This window comes from Desmodus rotundus, chromosome 9 (genome assembly GCF_022682495.2).
Source record: "Desmodus rotundus isolate HL8 chromosome 9, HLdesRot8A.1, whole genome shotgun sequence".
NCBI lineage: Eukaryota > Metazoa > Chordata > Mammalia > Chiroptera > Phyllostomidae > Desmodus > Desmodus rotundus.
The window spans coordinates 110,940,113-110,945,426 of record NC_071395.1 but is presented as its reverse complement, the minus strand read 5'-3'; the positions used below and the strand labels follow the sequence as shown (position 1 = coordinate 110,945,426).

The 5,314-nt window shown below is 58.3% G+C and overlaps 1 non-coding gene across 1 annotated transcript; it reads right to left on the bottom strand.

Annotated features, from left to right (window-relative positions):
• Positions 1–2,264: 2,264 nt before the first annotated feature.
• On the bottom strand, positions 2,265–2,450 carry LOC112298957 (small Cajal body-specific RNA 16). The gene has a single exon (XR_002974191.1). It is a non-coding gene; the product is annotated as a small Cajal body-specific RNA 16 (non-coding RNA).
• Between the last annotated feature and the right edge of the window lie 2,864 nt (positions 2,451–5,314).

Here is a 5,314-nt window from a genome sequence, read left to right as displayed (position 1 = left end):
TGTGGACCAATGTACAGGCTGAAGCAAGATGTCGGTGTAGGGTCAGCGTGAGAACAGAGACAATCAGAGAAGGGGAGGGCCTGGGGGCCACAAGTGACAGTTCTGAGGTCAGGGGTCGTTCCCAGGCAAATTCTGTCTAACGTGAAGTACTCCTTCTGCCCAGGTGAACACCAGCCGCAACTACACCAGCCAGCCCTTGCCACCAGGCACCCAGACGACAGCCACCTCCCTCCGTGTGCCCCCACTGCTTGACAGCTCACGCTCCCCAAGGACAGCCAGGGCCCCAGCGCTCACACTTGCTTCCTGTAAGTCACTCACCGGGGACAGCGCTGCCACCTCCGTACCTCAGAAGCAGAGGTGACACACTCAGACACACCACCATGTGCACAGAAAACATTCAAGTGTGTGAGAAGTCTCACTGGAGCCTGACTCCATTTATTTACAGCCACACAAACCAGGGTCTCGCACAGGTCAGCGCTAAACAACCGCGTGGTTCACGGTGGACCCAAACAAACCCAGAAGGCCCTAAAACAAAACAGTGGCCTTCCAGGCACAGAGAACCAGGCAGAAACGACATCGGCAGACCTTCACGAGGCGCACGCACCGGCCGTCCAGGGAACTCCCTGCAAAGAAAGCACGCTCCGTCAGCCCGCATCCTGCACAAGCAAGCCTGAACTTCCAGAGAAGGCACAACCGGGAGTGCCGCAAAGCACCCTCCAAACCTAAAACCCACCTCCCCCAGCGCACGATGTGGAAGGTGCCCTGAAGTGACCCTCCTTTGATCAGCCCCTCCTCTTTCCAAGTCTTCGGGGGCCCTGGTCTGCAGGGCTGGTCCCCTCCTACTGAAAGGCAATCGGGGGCTTCCAACGACTGCCCCAAGGCGGGCACGTGCACACCGCCACCCGGCCTTCCTCAGAAACCTGCCTGTACTAAACCCACAACCCCCCCGAGGTCTGATGAGTCCCGTTACCCAGCACCAGCCCACTTCTTCCTGCATCTCTCTCCCCTTCCTCCAGCCATGGGTTCCCCAATGTGCCCCCAGCACCAGCTCCCCACAGCCTCTCGTCTCATGCTTCATCAGTTGGAAACAGCCCTTCCAGGGCCCCACCCTGAAGCGTCCCCCGAAAACGCTCCTTCCTGACATTCCCAGCACCCCCTGTCACCTACCTCTCTAGGTCTGCGTCCCACACCACCAGGGACCGCTGCTCTCTGCACCCTCCAAGGCGCAGGCGCAAAGCTCTGACCCGTAGGTGCTCGGATGCGCTGAAGAGGCCACTTCTCAACCCGTGTGCTGGCGACGACACAGGCAGAGCGGGGAGAAGGAAGAACGCCGCTTCCCGAGGAGCAGGCTGACCTACAGCCAAGAAAACAGAAACTCAAGGTTCCATGAGCTGCCACACTGTGCGCGCGAGATCCTCAGGGGCGACAGTCACCCGAGGGCTGTCCCCGGGAAGGGGTGAGGTGCAGGCGACGTAGAAGGGCATCTGTTTGTCCCGACCACCGTACAGGGCCACCGCTCCCTGCGATGCGCTCTGCCTGCGCTGTCCAACACCACGGCCACGCCGCCACCATCTCCTTTGAGAAGCCCACTCGGCAGTTGCACCAGCCGCCCTGCAAGTGCTCACGAGCCCCCAGCCTGTGGCTGCTCGGCCGGACTGTGCAGACACAGAACACCTCCATCACTGCGGAAAGTCAGATGGCGTCGGCCTGCAAAGCGTGCTCTTTAGAAATGGTGGATTTCCGCACACCATCCTCTGGTTTAAAACCCATGACGTCCTCCAATGTTCTTAGGAAAGAACCCCAGTGGCCTGGCCCTCTCACCCCTTTGAGCTCCGTCCCACACCGTTCCCTGCAGTCTGCTGCAGCCGCCTCCTGTCAGGAGCTCCACCCACCACACCTGCTAGACCGCTGCACAGGCTGCCCCAGGCCTTCCCTCCCAACTCCCGCCCCTTGTCCAGCTCAGGGGACCGGGCCTCAGGAATGTGTTCCAGTCTCCGTCAGGCTGCTGGTGCCACGCGTTCTTACGGAAAACTGTGCTTTCCTGTAGGGCACTCCCCTCACCCTGCGCACTGTGACCCCATGACCTTGTCTCTCCCACTGGGCCGTAGCTGGGAGGGAACAAGGGCCACGGCTGCTGCGTTCCTCAGTATCCTTAACGCTTAGCCTGGTACCCAGCCGAAGCACCAATACGTGCTTATTATACTAAGTTAGTGTTGTTCACAGGGTTTAGAAGTCCCCAGCAGTTTTCTCCTCCCCGCGCTCGGTCTTGTTTGCAGTATCATACATGATCATCAAACTGCTGCTAGGATGTTCACACCTGTTACTGCAAGTTCAAAACCCAGGCGACACTCTCCTGGGGATTTACTCTGGGTCAGGGTAGAGCTGCCTGGTACGGGGCCGCACCCGCCGCCGGGCAGGTTCAGCAACACAGGAGCCTTTCCCCAGACCGTGCGCCTTATACACTTGGCCTCCAAGCCTGACGTACCTGGATCCCCCCAACCGAGGTCACTCGAATGATGTCATCGAGAAGGGGCAGGCGGCGATAACCGTGCACGCCCTCCCTGCCCCCATCGCCGGGGGCTGGCAACTTCTCATTTTCCGAGGACGCCCTGCAGAAAGAGAGTAAGAAGGCGGACAAGCCTCATTCGGTGTTCCCACACTCCCAGGAACCGCGCTGGCTACCGGCCGGGCGCCCTGAGGCTTTTCTGGCGGCTGCGGCGCCTCTTACAACCGCTCACCTCACCTTGGAGTCCGCGTGGGGCCAAGTTCCGTCGGCCTCCAGGGTGCAGGCGGTCCCTGAGGTCCGGGGCCCCGCGGAGGCGTTCCCGCCCCGACGGAGTTTCGTTAACCCCGGGGCGGGGCCCGAGGCCGCAGGCTGGTGCGGGTGGCAGGGGAAGCCCCGCGTCACCCCGCGGGTCGGGGCGGCCATCAGCCAGAGCCGAACGGATGGCTCCCCCAGGCTACAAGAAAGCACGCGTCTCCCCGTACCGCCCACCCTAGCGCAGAAGCCGAACGTCCGCACCCCGGACCGGAAGTGATGTCTTACCACCGAGGCGGCATCTAGAGAGTCGCCCTCGCTTCGCAACTAGGTCCTCCAAGGCGGTCTTAAAGGGGCCGCAGTCGGCAAGATGTTGGTTAACGGGGATGAGTGCCTAGGCCAGAGCCGAGAGCCCCAGACTCTAGGGCCTAGAGCACGAGAAGCTGGGTGCACGGAGCTGAGCACGCGTCGGCCCTTTACTCCTCTCGCGGCCTTGTGAAGGGAATAGGTACACTGATCACTCCAGCTGTCCAGGTGGAAGCACCGGGGCTCCCGCGCCAGGTTCAAGCCCAGTGCTCTTTCACCGCCCACGTGGCGGGAAGGAGAAAGCTCAGAACGGGGGTTATATGAAGGTGCGGGCTAACTTTGCCTGTTGGGACATCTGCTGGACATCTTACTCTGCCCAAAATTGAACACGTGATAAATTCCCCGCAGTTCACTGGTTCAGTGGGCAGAGGAAGCCACGGGAAGCGTTGCTACTTTGGGTCCAATGGCTCACCGAAGGAAGAATTGCTGGAGCTGAAGAAATGTCAGAATCTTGGAAGTTATCTGATTCCCACCCTCCTTGGCATAAACACTGTCACCAGCCCTCTACTCTACAGTGGCTGCCACACACTGGCCGGCTTGCATTCTGCCTTCAGGCAGGGCTCACACTCTTTGGTTGGCCACAGAGCCCCTCTACTTCCTATCATTCACACCCACTGTTCCCAAGCCCAGGGGACTCAGAGCGCCCTGCCCCTCCTGCTACTCATCGAGTCGTGCGGGAACCTTCCCTGTCCCCCAGCCACTTCCTCTCACGGGGTCCAGGCAGAGGGGCTTGGCTGGTGTCCTGTAGGGTTGAGAACATCCATTGTGGGTCTGTTTCTGGCTCTGCCACCCGGCAGCTCGGTACCCCTCACCTCTGGCCCTCAGATATCCCATCTGCAGGACGGTGATGGCAGTCACCATCCCAGCTTCATCCAGCTGGTGAAGGGCTGTAGTAAGACCCAGCATGTTCATCCGCTGCCCATAAAATGTTTCGCCTGGGGGCTGAATCAGGCTCCCTCCCATGGACCCACGTCTCCGGATGTGCCCAGGTGTGCAATTGCTCTCCTGCCCCAGGTTTGTTTACATTCTCCCTCTGGCGTGAGAATTACGGGAGGATTAATGTGTAGAGCAGGTGAAACCATGCCAGAAGTGCCGCCTCTCCAGGAGGTGACTTGGTAAGCTAGTTACTGCTTTATCCAGCAGAGAAAAGGCAACACTGTGGGCTCCCACCACCTCGCCAGCTCCGCCTTCGCCCTATGGCTTCTGGCTGGACTGGCTCTGGTCCCATTCAGAGCAGCCCTGTCCCATAGAGAGGAAATGCAAGCTGCATACGTAATTTCAGGTTTTCTAGTAGCCCCGCTAAAAGAAGTAAAAAGAAACAGGTGATGCGAATTATAATAATATATTTTATTTAGCCCAATGTATCAAAAATACTATCATTTCAATGTGTAATCATGTAAAATTACTAATGGGAGGTTTTAATTATTTTTTTGTACTGAGTCTTTGAAATCCTGTGTGTATTTTACCTTTAGGGTTGTTTCAGGTTGCACCAGCCCCACTCCAGTGCCCAGCGGCCACATGGGGCTGTGGCTGCCGCCATAGAAAGTGCATCTAGGACCTGGAGGCTAGCCAAGCCCAGGGCCCTGATTCTTGGGGAGGGAGGTTCCCTTTGCCACCTGGCTGGCCAGGTGTCGGGCTCTGTGGTCGACCAGAGGGAGAGCCCTAGAGGCGGAGAAGCAAGGTGCACGGAGCTGAGCACGCATCGTCCCTTTGCTCCTCTGGCTAATGACAGCCACGCTGAACTGTTTAGTTCAAGTATATGGATGACGGCAATGTGTTCAGAAATGCATCAAAAATAGGAAGCGCGGAGGGAGGGAGGGAGGAGGGCAGATGGACAGACGAAGCAAGAGTAGCAACTGTTAACAGTAGAATCTGCATGGTAGAGGCATGAGTGTGCAGTTTTCTCAACTTTGCTGTATATTTGACAACGGTCATAACAAATTGTTGCAGGGACACAGCGGGGAGGACCGGTGGCATTGGGCCCCGAAGGCTCAGTCTCGTCCAGTGAGCCTCACTGCAGAAACGGAGAAAGCAGGACAAATCGGGCTGATTTGGGCTGGCTCTGATCTCCTCAAGGGTTTGGTGTGCAGGCGAGTCAGGGCTGCAAGGAGCTCCTAGTTGGGAGGACGACATTTTAATCTTGCACAAATATTCTGCAGCGACGTAAACCACCTGTGTTACGTCCAGTCG